Source organism: Chiloscyllium punctatum, chromosome 3, assembly GCF_047496795.1.
Source record: "Chiloscyllium punctatum isolate Juve2018m chromosome 3, sChiPun1.3, whole genome shotgun sequence".
Classification (NCBI taxonomy): Eukaryota; Metazoa; Chordata; class Chondrichthyes; order Orectolobiformes; family Hemiscylliidae; genus Chiloscyllium; species Chiloscyllium punctatum.
Genome location: NC_092741.1, coordinates 135,684,192 through 135,697,644, shown reverse-complemented (window position 1 = coordinate 135,697,644; position 13,453 = coordinate 135,684,192). Strand labels below are relative to the sequence as shown.

The window sequence follows — 13,453 nt, the reverse complement described above, 5'->3', positions numbered from 1 at the left end:
CTTGCTGGGTCGTGTGGGTTCTTTCTTGATGATATGTTTTATTGAGTTCAGGCTCTTGATGAAATTTTAAAAATATAAGCCATAAGTATTAAGTTAGCCTGGAGCAGTGCATTGTTTAGGTAATAAGGTGGTAATATTTTCTGGGTCTGTAGATTGTGAAGGAGCAAAGATGACCTTTAGTACAGTTAAATGCTCTTCCTGTCAGATGTGGGAGTTTCAGGAGAGTGTACATGTTGCTGATGATGATATCTGCAGGAAGTGTCTTTGGTTGCGAATCCTATCAGATCGAATGGGTCAGTTGACACAACAGTTAGATGCAATGAGGAATTTACAAGAACCAGGCGTGTGATAGATGGCAGTTAAAGGAAGGGAGAAAAGCTGCAGATACAGTCAGGTAGATGGGTTACCACCAAGAAAGGGAGGAGAGGGAGACAGCTAGTGCAGGAGTCTTCTGTGGCTATCCCCATTTCAAACAAGTATGCTGTTATAGAAAACATAAGAGCTGATGGACTCTCAGTGGAATGTGGCACGATCAGCCAGGTTTCTGGTATCAAGACAGGCTCTAATGTAATGAGGGGTATGTCAGGCTCCAAGTGATCAATTTGATTGGAGACTCTCTAGCCAGGGGCACAGACAGACATTTCTGTGGACAGCAGCGAAAAGTTAGAATGGTATGTTGCCTCCCTGGTGCCACGATCAAGGATATCTCAGAGAGGGTGTAGAATGTTCTCAAAGGGGAGAGAGGCCAGCAGGAGGTCATTGTACATATTGGAACCAATGACATAGAAAGGGAAAAGGATGAAATTCTCAAGGGAGGATACAGAAAGTTAGGCAGGAACTTAAAAAAGGGAGTCGTCAAAGGTAGTAATATTTGGATTGCTCCCAGTGCTATGAGCTAGTGAGGGTAGGAATAGGAGGATAGAGCAGATAAATGCATGGCTGTGGAGCTGGTGTATGGGAGAAGGGTTCACCTTATTATATCGTTGGAATTTCTTCTGGAGTAGAAGTGACCTGTACAAGAAGGACAGATTACACCTGAATTGGAAGGGGGCTAATATACTGGCAGGGAGATTTGCTAGAACTGCTCAGGAAGATTTAAACTTGTAAGGTTGGGGGGCGGGACCCAGGGAGATAGTGAGGAAAAAGATCAATCTGACACTGGTACAGCTGAGAACAGAAGTGAGTCAAACAGGCAGGGCAGGCAGGGACAAGGTAAGATTAATCAATTTAACTGCATTTATTTTAATGCAAGGGGCCAACAGGGAAGGTAGATGAACTCAGGGCATGGTTACGAACATGGGACTGGGATATCTTAACAATTACAGAAACATGGCTCAGGGATGTACAGGACTGGCAGCTTAATGTTCCAGGATACAAATGCTACAGGAAGAATAGAAAGGGGGGGCAAGAGAGGAGGGGGTGTGGTGTTTTTGATAAGGGATAGCATTTCAACTGTACTGAGGAAGGATATTCCCAGAAATACATCCCGGGAAGTTATTTGGGTGGAACTGAGAAATAAGAAAGGGATGATCACCTTATTGGGATTGTATTATAGCCCCCCCCTAATAGTCAGTGGGAAATTGAGAAGCAAATTTGTAAGGAGATTTCAGTTATCTGTAAGAATAATAGGGTGGTTATGGTAGGGGATCTTAACTTTGTATACACAGACTGGGACTGCCGTAGTGTTAAGGGTTTAGATGAAGAGGAATTTGTTAAGTGTGTAATGTACAAGAACATTTTCTGATTCAGTATGCGGATGTATCTACTAAAGAAGGTACAAAACTTGACCTACATTTGGCAAATAAGGCAGAGCAGGTGACTGAGGTGTCAGTGGGGGAGCACTTTGCGGCCAGCGACCATAATTCTATTAGTTTTAAAATAGTGATGGAAAAAGACAGACCAGATCTAAAAGTTGAAGTTCTAAATTGGAGGAAGGCTAGTTTTGATGGTATGAGGCAAGAACTTTCGAAAGCTGATTGGGGGCAGATGTTCGCAGGTAAAGGGACGGCTGGAAAATGGGAAACCTTCAAAAATGAGATAATGAGAGTCCAGAGACAATATATTCCTGTTAGGGTGAAAGGCAAGGCTGGTAGGTGTAGGGAATACTGGATGACTAGAGAAGTTGAGGGTTTGGTTAAGAAAAAGAAGGAAGCATATGTCATGTATAGACAGCAGAGATCAAGTGGTTCATTTGAAGAGTGTGAAGGCAGTAGGAGTACACTGAAGAGGGAAATCAGGAAAGCAAAAAAGGGGACATGAGGTAGCTTTGGCAAATGGGGTTAAGGAGAATCCAAAGGGTTTTTAATAAAACACTTAGGACAAAGGGGTAATTAGGGAGAGAAGATGGCCCCTCAAAGATCCGCAAGACAGCAGCAAGAGATGGGGAGAAAATAAAGATTAGATTACTTACAGTGTGGAAACAGGCCCTTCGGCCCAACAAGTCCACACCGACCCGCCGAAGCGTATACCACCCAGACCCATACTCCTACATTTTCCCCTTCACCCAACACTACGGACAATTTAGCATGGCCAATTCACCTGACATGCAGATTTTTGGATTGTGGGAGGAAACCCACGCAGACACGGGGAGAATGTACAAACTCCACACAGAGAGTCGCCTGAGAAGGGAATTGAACCCGGGTCTCTGGCGCTGTGAGGCAGCAGTGCTAACCACTGTGCCACCGTACTGCCCACACATAAATGAGTATTATGCATCAGTATTTACTGTGAACAAGGATATGGAAGATATAAACTGTGGGGAAAAAGATGCTGACATCTTGAAAAATGTCCACATTACAGAGCAGGAGGTGCTGGATGTCTTGAAATGCATAAAAGTGGATAAATTCCCCAGGACCTGGTCAGGTGTAACCTCGAACTCTGTGGGCAGCTATGGAAGTGATTGCTGGACCACTTGCTGAGATATTTGTATCATCAAGTCACAGGTGAGGTGCTGAAAGACTGGAGGTTGGCTAACGTGGTGCTACTGTTTAAGAAGGGTGGTAAGGACAAGCCAGGGAACTAGAGACTGGTGAGCCTGAGACCGGTGGTGGGCAAGTTGTTGGAGTGAATCCTGAGGGACAGGATTTACATGTATTTGGAAAGGCAAGGACTGATTAGGGATAGTCAACATGGCTTTGTTCATGGGAAATCATATCTCACAAACTTGATTGAGTTTTTTGAAGAAGTAACAAAGAGGATTGATGAGGGCAGAATGGTGGACGTGATCTATATCGACTTTAATAAGGCATTTAACAGGGTTTCTCATGCGAGACTGGTGAGCAAGGTTAGATATCATTGAATATAGGGAGAACTAGCTCAAAGGTGGTGGTGGAGGGTTGTTTTTCAGACTGGATGCCTGAGACCAGTGGAGTGCCACAAGGATTGGCGCTGGGTCCTCTACTTTTAGTCATTTATGTGAACGATTTGGATGTGAACAAAGGAGATATAGTTAGTAAGTTTACAGATGAAACCAAAATTGGAGGTGTAGTGGATAATGAAGAAGGTTACCTCAGAGTGCAATGTGATCTTGATCAAATGGGCCAATGGGCTGAAGAGAGGTAGATGGAGTATAATTTAGATAAATGCGATGTGCTGTATTTTAGAAAAGCAAATCTTAGCAGGACTTGTACACTTCATTGTAAAGTCCTAAGGAGTGTTGCTGAACAAAGAGACCTTGGAGTGAGGGTTCATAGTTCCTTGAAAGTCAAGTCGCAGGTAGTTAGGATAGTGAAGAAGGCATTTGCTATGCTTCCCTCTATTGATCAGAACATTGAGTACAGAAGTTGAGAGGTCATGTTGCAGCTGTATAGGACATTGGCCAGGCCATTTTTGGAATATTGCGTGCAATTCTGGTTTCCTTCCCATTGGAAGGATGTCGTGAAACTTGAAAGGGTTCAAAAAAGATTTAGAAGGATGTTGCCAGGATTGGAGGATTTGAGTTATAGGGAGAGGTTGAATAGGCTGGGGCTGTTTTCTCTGGAGCGTCGGAGGCTGAGAAGGTGACCTTGCAGAGGTTTATAAAATCATGAGGGGCATGGATAGGGTAAGTAGAGAAATTTGTTTCCCTAGGGTTGGGGAGTCCAGAACTAGAGGGCATAGATTTACAGTGGGGAAAGATATAAGAGGGGCCTAAGAGGCAACTTTTTCATGGAGTGTTGTGCATGTATGGAATGAGCTGCAGAGGAAGTGGTGGAGGCTGGTACAATTGCTACATTTAAAATACATCAGGATAGGTCTTGGAATAGGAAGGGTTTAGCGGAATATGGGCTGGGTGCTGGCGCTGGGACTAGATTGGGTTGGGATATCTGGTCAACATGGACAAGTTGGACCAATGGGTCTGTTTCTGTGCTACTCATTTCTATGACTCATGAAGTTGAGAGTAGACTTCCATTTCTTCCCTCTCTTAGCCTGGTCATTGTGACCCCAAAACAGTCTTTCACAATGCAGGTTTTCCTTTGATTCTCCCTCTCATGGAAACGAGTTAAGTTTTCCAGCTTGATCATGAATTTGGTCTTTTCAGTCGAGGGCAAAACTCTCACTCTCATTCCTGCACAGCAAACTGTTGAAACATTCAGACCCTTGCTGTTCTCTTTTTCTCTTGGATCCTGACAGACTGCCTGTGTCTGACTCGCTGTTCTTTCATCCTCCGTTCTATTGTACCATGAAAGTAATTGACTATAGTTTGACATATAATCATTTAATCATTCTCAATATCCTTCTTGAAGTTGGAGACTTGCGGTCTAATTGCTGTAAGCACAAATAACTGGTGCAAAACTTTCAAGTGTGAACACTTTACACTCTCTTTCCAGCAAACAACTTGGGGCTTACGTTAATGTTGAACAGCACCCATCACCCATGCCTGCTATTCGGCAGGCTTCAGAACAATCATGTGATCCCTTTCATTTTAATCTCAATTTAAAGAGACAGTCGCAATACATCGAGAGAGTCTGATGCTGCAATTGCAATTACAGATATCATCATCAAGCGATTGTGAAAAGCACAACTATTTTCCAAAGTGACCAAATTATGCAGCAATGAGATGGTATCCAGTTTGAGCAATTATCAACTCCTCATTCTCGAGTGTGATATCAAATAATTAACTCAATCAGAAGTTCTGTGTGCTCCAATTATGTGCATTCTTCAAATAGCTCTTAAAAATTAATAGACACATTAATCTCTTTTTCACTCTCCGTATGATTTAAATATTTTTGTTTGAGTACCTAAATTATTAGCCAGTTTCTCTGGCCCAACTGATCATTCATCAAATAGGTTACCATTGCTTTTTGATCATGCTAAGAAACCTTCCCAGTCTCATTTTATCTCCAATGTCCATTTTCCTTGGTCTTGCTTTCTGTCTACATTCTTTGTATTATTACTTGTTTCTCTATCAAGTCATTCAGTCTTCTTTACAATTTCCCTCAATCTGTGTATACCTGTTCAGTTATCTTGTACGCGAACTTTACTGTTTTTCCTTCAGCGTTCAGGTCTTGCTTTTCTTGCGACAATCTCTTCCATCAGGCAGATGATACAGAAGCTTGAATGCATGCGCTAACAGGTTCAAGAACAGCATCTTCCCTGCTGTCATGAGATGAATGGACTCATTAACTTCAACAATGTTGGCCTTGTTAATGTTGATCTTACATTGCGCACCTTCTATGGAGAAACCTGCATGCCTCACACTATCTAAGCACCTTATGATCTTGTTTTCCTTACTTGCTATGGTCTGCCTATACTGCTCACAAAACAAAGCTTTTCACTGTATTTAGATCCATGTGACTACAATAAATCAAATCAAATGTTCACTCTAAAGGTAGATATATGTACGGGCAAGATGACAGACAAGAAACAAGCCTGCCTCACAGCCACTTAATACTGAGGGCGGGCTAAATTAGTTCAGAGTGGGTCCTCTGCTGCTTCACTATGGATGAAGTCCATCCTGAGGAGCTGCTGGCCAAACTGATTAACTGGTAGTGCCACAGTTTTGTAGTGGCCATTGCTGGCACTGCAGGCAGGTTCAGGTAAAATCCAATGAATCTCCATCCAGGTAAGTTGGAGGGGCTTTAAGAAGGGCAGCTTTCTTTGCAGCTAAAGGGGGGTGGTTTTCGGTGATGGATGTGGAAGGGTTTTAAAGGCAGTGCAGGTAGAGAGGAAGATGGATGTACTATTTTTTCGAGGGGTGATTTGAACTGATAGGCTAAGAGTACCTTCCTGCCATCTTAAAAGTTTTTAGGAAAAAAAGGTTGCCCATGACTATCATATTACAGCATGTGCAGGGTAATATTAGTGGGGGGTGTGGGGTGGGGGGGGGGGGGGGGATAAGACGGATGATCAGTTAATTATTTAATTACGTATAGTGAGAAAGAGTGGATTTTAGCAGCTATCCATACCCTGTAGTGTGTGGGTGATATCAGGTAAAGGTGGCAGGCAACTGACAAGCCACTTGACCTATTTTAGGTGGTCCTCGAATGAAAACAGACCGAGGTGGAAGCATGGAATATCCAAATGTTTGAGTCTTTGTCTTTCTCAGATTCATTATTTCTTCTTTGTTGCTACTCCATTCTTTGATTGACATTCATTTCCAATACTCTGCCATTTTTCTCACATATCTTTGCTTCTCCCACAATCTCTTGGTTCTTAAGACCATAAGACATTGGAGCAGAATTTAGGCATTCAGTCCATCAAGCCTTCTCCACCGTTCAATCATGGCTGATAGGTTTTTCAATCCCACTTTACCACTTTCTCCCCATAACCTTTGAATCCCTTGACAATCAAGAGCTTACCTACACTGTTTTAAATATACTCAATGACCTGGCCTCCACAGCCTTCTGTGGCAGTGAATTCCACAGACTCACTACTCTCTGGCTAAAGAAGTTTCTCCTTATTTCCATTCTAAAGGGTCTTCCCTTTACTCTGAAGCTGTTTCCTCAGGTCCTTGTCTCTCCTACCAATGGAGACATTTTCTCAACGTCCAATCTGTCCAGACCATTCAGCATTCTGTAAGTTTCAATCAGCTCTCCTCTCATCTTTCTAAACTCCATTGAGTATACTCTCAGAGCCCTCAAGCATTCCTCAGTTAAGCCTTTCATTCCTGGGAGCACTATTGAGGATCTCCTCTGGACGTGCTCCAAGGCTAATAAGTCTTTCCTGAAATATGGGGACCAGAATTGCTCACAATACTCTAAATGTGGTCTGACCAGAGCCTTATAAAACCTCAGAAGCTCATCCCTGCTTTTATATTCTCGTCACAGAGACCAAAGTAAGTCTTTGCTGTAAACAGTTGGATAATAATAACAACTCAAGCAATTGTCATGTGGCAAAACCTACAATGGAAACATATGGAGATGGAGTTGAGACTGGAAGCAAATGCATTTAAGCAGAAGATTGCCAACATTAAGCGGGAGGGAATTTTGATGGATCCAGAGCTGAATGTCATGTAGAAAATCAGCTAGATCTGTCACAGTAATGTGGTTAATGGAAGTGATGAATATCTGTTGTCATAAAGCCAAGTGACAGCTGAAATGTGCTTCTGGGTAATATCTCCCTGGCCTGGAACACAAGTAACCTTGTGGTGCTCTGGGATGAGCGAAATGAATGTATTCCAAAACGGCCTGATCGGTTACTGTTGCCATGGTCAGATCTCATCCCCAAACTGTCCTAAATCTTTTTCAGATAGTACTAATCTATTGCTTATTTTACCAGTTTGGGATTTTTGTGGAGCTCTGAATTTTCAATATGAAATACAGATAGCTTTTGGTGTACTGTGATAAAATACAGTTAATCACGAGATGTGTTTGAATTAAGCTCAAGTTTTGCTTGATTTTATGCTTCAGGAGAACAAACTTATTGTGTCATAATGCTGCATTCTTCTTTCTTATAAAGTAGCATGGCCCTGGCCTTAATTACCTTTTCAACACCAAATCCAAGCTCTTGATGGCAGTGTGTCCTGGACTTTGTCAGAATGTTGTTACCTTGAACAATGTAGGCAACAGTGAGAAAGTTAGGAAAAGTTGTCCAAAAATAGAAAATGGAAAAATGAGACCGTAGATGTCAAATATAAAGTTTCCAATTTTTTTCTCCTTGGGATTTAAGCAAGCTCTGAATTTCGTTATTGAGCAGTGATTGTTATATTTCCACGCATTTGCATCTTTTTGTGAGCTAATTCGCGTCATCTCTCACTCCCAATTCTCCCCTTCAGTGAGAAACCAGATGACACCAGTTCCTGACATGAAAGACTGAGCAGTTACCAAGCAACTGCATTTCACCACTTGCTTCTCCAGACTACACTGTGCTCCACTATTTACCTGAATGCTCCATGGACACCATCCTCATCTAACCTTCCTTCATGCAATGAAACATTAACAGACCACTAACCCCACTACATTATCATGACTGCTTTCAGTACAATCCACACTGCACTTCAACCCTCTGCATTGGAGCTCAGGGACTCTTATGCCTTGCATGTTTCTACCAGGTTTGTATTGCCCGCAGGAACATGCACAAATTTCTTGTATTTACACAGAATACATTTGATGTCTCTGAGCTAAAAGTAGGCAGCTTGTCATGGTTTGGAGCACTGAATGGTCAGGGGGATGGACGTGTTGCTGAATGTCACATTTACAGCAGGTGTCAAAAGCTTACATTGCAAACAGACTGTAAGGAAGTGGTCATCCTGGAGAGGCAAAAGAACTAATCCTTAGTGGGATTAAAGGTAACTCTAGTCAATCAGGGGCTTGTCTGATTCCAGTCCGAATGGTCAGCCACCCTCAGTGCTGCAGGCCATGGACAACCGATGGCAGTGCTAGGAGACATCAGCCCAGGATTGGGTCAGTTTTTCTTGGGACTGTTTTAGTGTGGTGGAAGTAGATGGAAGGCCCATCAATGGTGATGCAGGAGAAGTAGAGAAGTGAGCGAGCAGGAAATGCAGAGACCAAGAAGGGTTTGCAGTTTGGGCGGATAAGGAAGTGGGAGCTCTTGTTTGATTTTGATGCATGGAATGATGAGGGTTGTTGTCTAGCATCTGTGGTGAGATGAGTGTGCAGTGGTACAGTTAGAGTTACTGGTGCCTACGTGAATTTGGAGGTAGCAGGGAGACGATAGTGACACTTAGAGAACAGACAATTATGAATGTCTCCCTTACATTGCTGTGTGTTGTGTTTCACCTGGGACACTACCCTGAGTTGGGCCTCTATCTCACACTAGCATGACCTGCTTTTACATATTCATTTGTGGGATACTGGTATCACGGCAGGTCAGCATTTATTGACCATTTGTTGCCCTAGAGTAGATGGTAGTGAGCTGCCTTCTTGAAACGGTCCACGTGCCTTTATGTCCTTAGAGATGCAATTCCAGGATTTTGACCCAGTGACAGTGAACGAGCGGCAGTATATTTCCAAGTCGGGATGTTGAGTGGATGGAGGGGAACTTGCAGGTAGTAGAGTTGTTCTTGTGTATCTGCTGCTCTTGATCTTTTAAATGGAGTGGTCATGGGCTTGGAAGGTGCTGCCTAACGGTCTTTGATGAATGTTTACAGTACATCTTGTAGAGAGATACACACACACACACACACACACACACACACACACACACACACACACACACATTCTTTGGTGAATATTGACAGTGCATTTTGTAGATAGTACATACTGCTGCATCTGAGCATTGGTGATGGAGGGAGTGGATGCTTGTAGATATGGTGTCAATTAAGCAGGTTGCTTTATCCTAGATGGAATCAGGCTTCTTGAGTGTTGTTGGAGCTGTACCCATCTAAGCAAGTGGGGTGTATCCTATCAGTCTGAACTTGTGCCTTGATGGTAACAGGCTTTGGCAGCCAGGAGGTGAGTTGCCTGCTGCAGTATTTCTAGCCTCTGACCTCATCGTATGATGACTGCGGCATGTCCAGTTGAGTTTCTGGTGAACGTAACCCACAGCATGTTGATGGTGGGGTATTCATTGATGCCTACACCATTGAATGGGAAGTGGTTTAGGGTGAGAGGGAAAAGATGTAAAAGGGGCAACTAAGGGGCAACTTTTTCATGCAGAGGGTGGTACGTGTATGGAATGAGCTGCCAGAGGATGTGGTGGAGGCTGGTACAATTGCAGCATTTAAGAAGCATTTGGATGGGTATATGAATAGGAAGGGTTTGGGGGGATATGGGCCTGGTGCTGGCAGGTGGGACTAGATTGGGTTGGGATATCTGGTCGGCATGGACAGGCTGGACTGAAGGGTCTGTTTCCATGCTGTACATCTGTATAACTCTATGGCAATGGTTAGATTATCCGTTATTGGAAATGATCATTATCTAGCATTTGTGTGGTCCAAAGTTTGCTTGTCACTTGTCAGCCCAAGCCTGGATAGTGTCCAGATCATGTTGTATTCGAATATGGACTGCTTCAATATGTGAAGTTGCAATTGATGCTGAACACTATGCAATCATTGGCAAAGGTCCCCACTTATGACTTTATTGGAGGAAGGTTATTGATGAAGTAGCTGAAGATGGTCGGGCCAAGCAGACTACCCTGAGGAACTCCTGCAGCGATGTCCTGGAGCTGAGATGACTGACTTCCAACAACCACAACCTTTTTCCTATGTGCGGAGTCGATGGCATGGGCTCCTTTGCCAGTCAGCAAGAGAAAGCAGCGGTCTCTTTTCCATCACTCCATACACCAGCAATTCCAGGTTCATACGGGGTGAACTGTGGAGGTAACTTACATTTCTGGGGCATTTTTTGGAGGATTACTGTGCAGATTCACAGAATGGAGAGCAGCTCCTAGCTTGCAGCTTGAGAAATGCTCTGGAGCTGGGGTTTAAAAATGGTTGTATACCTCAGTTATGCCGAACGTTTTCACCATTCTTGCCACACGATTCCATTATCCCAGTGCTGGAAAGGCCAGTTGCTTACTTGACGAGCTGAAAAGCAGAAGATTGGTTGAGAAAAGTCGAAATGGACCATAGCAGACTCTGAATTTCCCCCCAAAAAATTGCTGAAAAATTTGGGAAAATCAGTCCTGTGTCTACTTGATTATTTTCTCTTGATTTGGTCTGGGATATCTGAAGCTATTGTTTGGGGTACGCCTATCATTCCTGTCCCCTGCTCTGACGATCACCCTTCTTTGCTTATTATTACCCTTGTGTTGCGCACTGAGTTATGACTCTTCCCTGAAGAGGGGCTCATGCCCGAAGCGTCGATTCTCCTGCTTCTTGGATGCTGCCTGACCTGCTGCGCTTTTCCAGCAACACATTTTCAGCACTGAGTTATGACTCAACATACACACCTCAAGTCTGGTCCAACTTTCCCTGCATCCTCTACCAGTTCAACCAGTCAATGGATATACTAGGTTGATATTAGCATGGCTGTCCTCCCACTTTATGATGCCTCCCAGTGCAGTCATCTTCTCGATGTCACCCAGCCTAGCGGCTCTACATTTGTGAGGATTGGGGCAAAAGGTTTTTGCCCTATCTGACTCTGATTATCTCACAGTGCAAGTGTGGATCCACAACTCAATGAAAAGTGCTAACCCTGACATAATTTCATGAAATGATTTGGTCAATGGTAATCAAAAGTGTTGTTAGTACTGCCTGCTTCCTCTGAAGAAAGGTTGAGCTAGGGCTTTTCTCATTGGACCGAAGAAGGTGGAGAGGTGACTTGATAGAGGTGGGCAAGATGTTGAGAGGCATAGATAGAGTGGATAGCCAGACCTTTTCCGATGTACTCATGCTTCTGACTTACCTTGCTGGCTGAGTTATAATATCTCCTTAAGGAAAGGAACAGAAATTAAGATTTAAAAGGAGCAAAATGCCAACAAGAGGTGAATGGGGAGTTAGAAATGGAAAGGGAGAGAGAGAGAGAAAGTCAGAGTGAATAAGGAAAGTTGTAACGGTGGGGATGGAGCAAGCTCAGGAAAGAGAGAGAGAAGATTTGGTAAGAGGAGATTGAAAGTACTGTTTCACTGTTGAGGGATTTGGGAGAGTAGAGCTGAAGGATAACAATTCAGCTCGAGTAGCGGGACTGAGACCAACAATGCTTGGGTTGTAAAAGGTGCAGGAAGAAAGGAATCTGGAAGTCTGACTACTGTGGCAGTTTCTTCTTGTTCCAAGTATGTTAGATTTTTTTATGCTATTGACATCTCATTCACACTCCAACTAACCGTTTATTAGAAAGGTAATCAAATTGTCAGATTTAAAAACAATAAATTGACCCATTTCCTTCATTGTTAAGGTATGAACGAGTTTTGAAATAACTTCATCGGCCTTAATTGACCGGCAAAGACATGTTTTTCAGCCTATCATCATCACTCTACTCACACTATTTGTACTTATCTGTTCATACTCTTATTACCTGGAATTATATTGCCATTATCTCTTTGCCTATATATTCTGTGCCTCCCTCCATTTCACCTGATATAGGAGCAATGCTTCGTATGTTTCTGATTTTAAATAAACCTGTTGGACGATAACCTGGTGTCGTCTGACTTCTGACTTTATCCACCCCATTACAACACTGGTGTCCCCACATCATTGGCCTTTTCTTCATTGTGTTTTACTTTATTGCCGTTATCTGTTGTTGTTCCTCAACCTTCCTTCAATTTGACATTCTACACGAAAAATATTTTTTTCCCTATTTCTGTTATTGTATGGCTTTCCTGACAGTATGATGTAGAGTATTGCATGATAAGACGTACTGGTGCAGAATTTTTCTTCTCTCTCTTCTGCTTTCCTGTTGTTTGAGAACTACAGGAAAGATGGTAGTACCGGTTATATTAATTCTTTCAGTGCAGTTCACTTTGAACATTCCTTTTATGTTAAATATGTATGCTATAAACCTCATCGTCAGATTGCCCTCACTTGATCCAAGATTCAGGATAGTGATGCTATCAACTTGTGTTGAAACAGAATTTGTTTTAAACAAAAAGTGTGTCAGTCCATTGATCTGAAAGTAAAACATAAAATCATGGAAAAACCCACTGAATGGTGTGTACCAGAATATTTTAACTGGTGTAAAATGGAAAATGTTGGTATTCAGAGGGATTTGGGTGTTACTGTCTAAAAATCCAAGTTAGATTGCAGTTACAAGAAGCTGTTAGGGAGGAAAATTGGCATTTCTTGCAAAAAGAAAGTAGGTGTCATTGTAATTGTGCATGGCTTTTCTGGGACCAGAGCTGGAATAATGTGTACCTTACCTCAAGAAGGATACATGCTTTAGAAGTGGTACAACAAAAAAAAGCATTAGACTGCTTTCTGGGACGTGAGGAAGAATGGAGTTTAAGAGTGACTTGCAATCTCATTTAAATGCATCAAGTTTTGAGAGGACTTGACAAGAGAGATGCTGGAGAGCTTAGAACTGGTGTTATGAGTCTCAGGATAAAGGGCTTGTCATTTCGAACTGAACTGCAGAGCAGTTTCTTTACTGTGTGGTGGGACTCAGACCTCAAGGCCCCAGAGAGATGTGGCTGCTCT

General features: G+C 42.9%; 1 protein-coding gene across 5 annotated transcripts in view; it reads left to right on the top strand.

Annotated features, from left to right (window-relative positions):
- pxdn (peroxidasin) overlaps positions 1-13,453 on the top strand; it is a 257,223-nt gene that overhangs the window by 137,075 nt on the left and 106,695 nt on the right. The window lies entirely within an intron of this gene.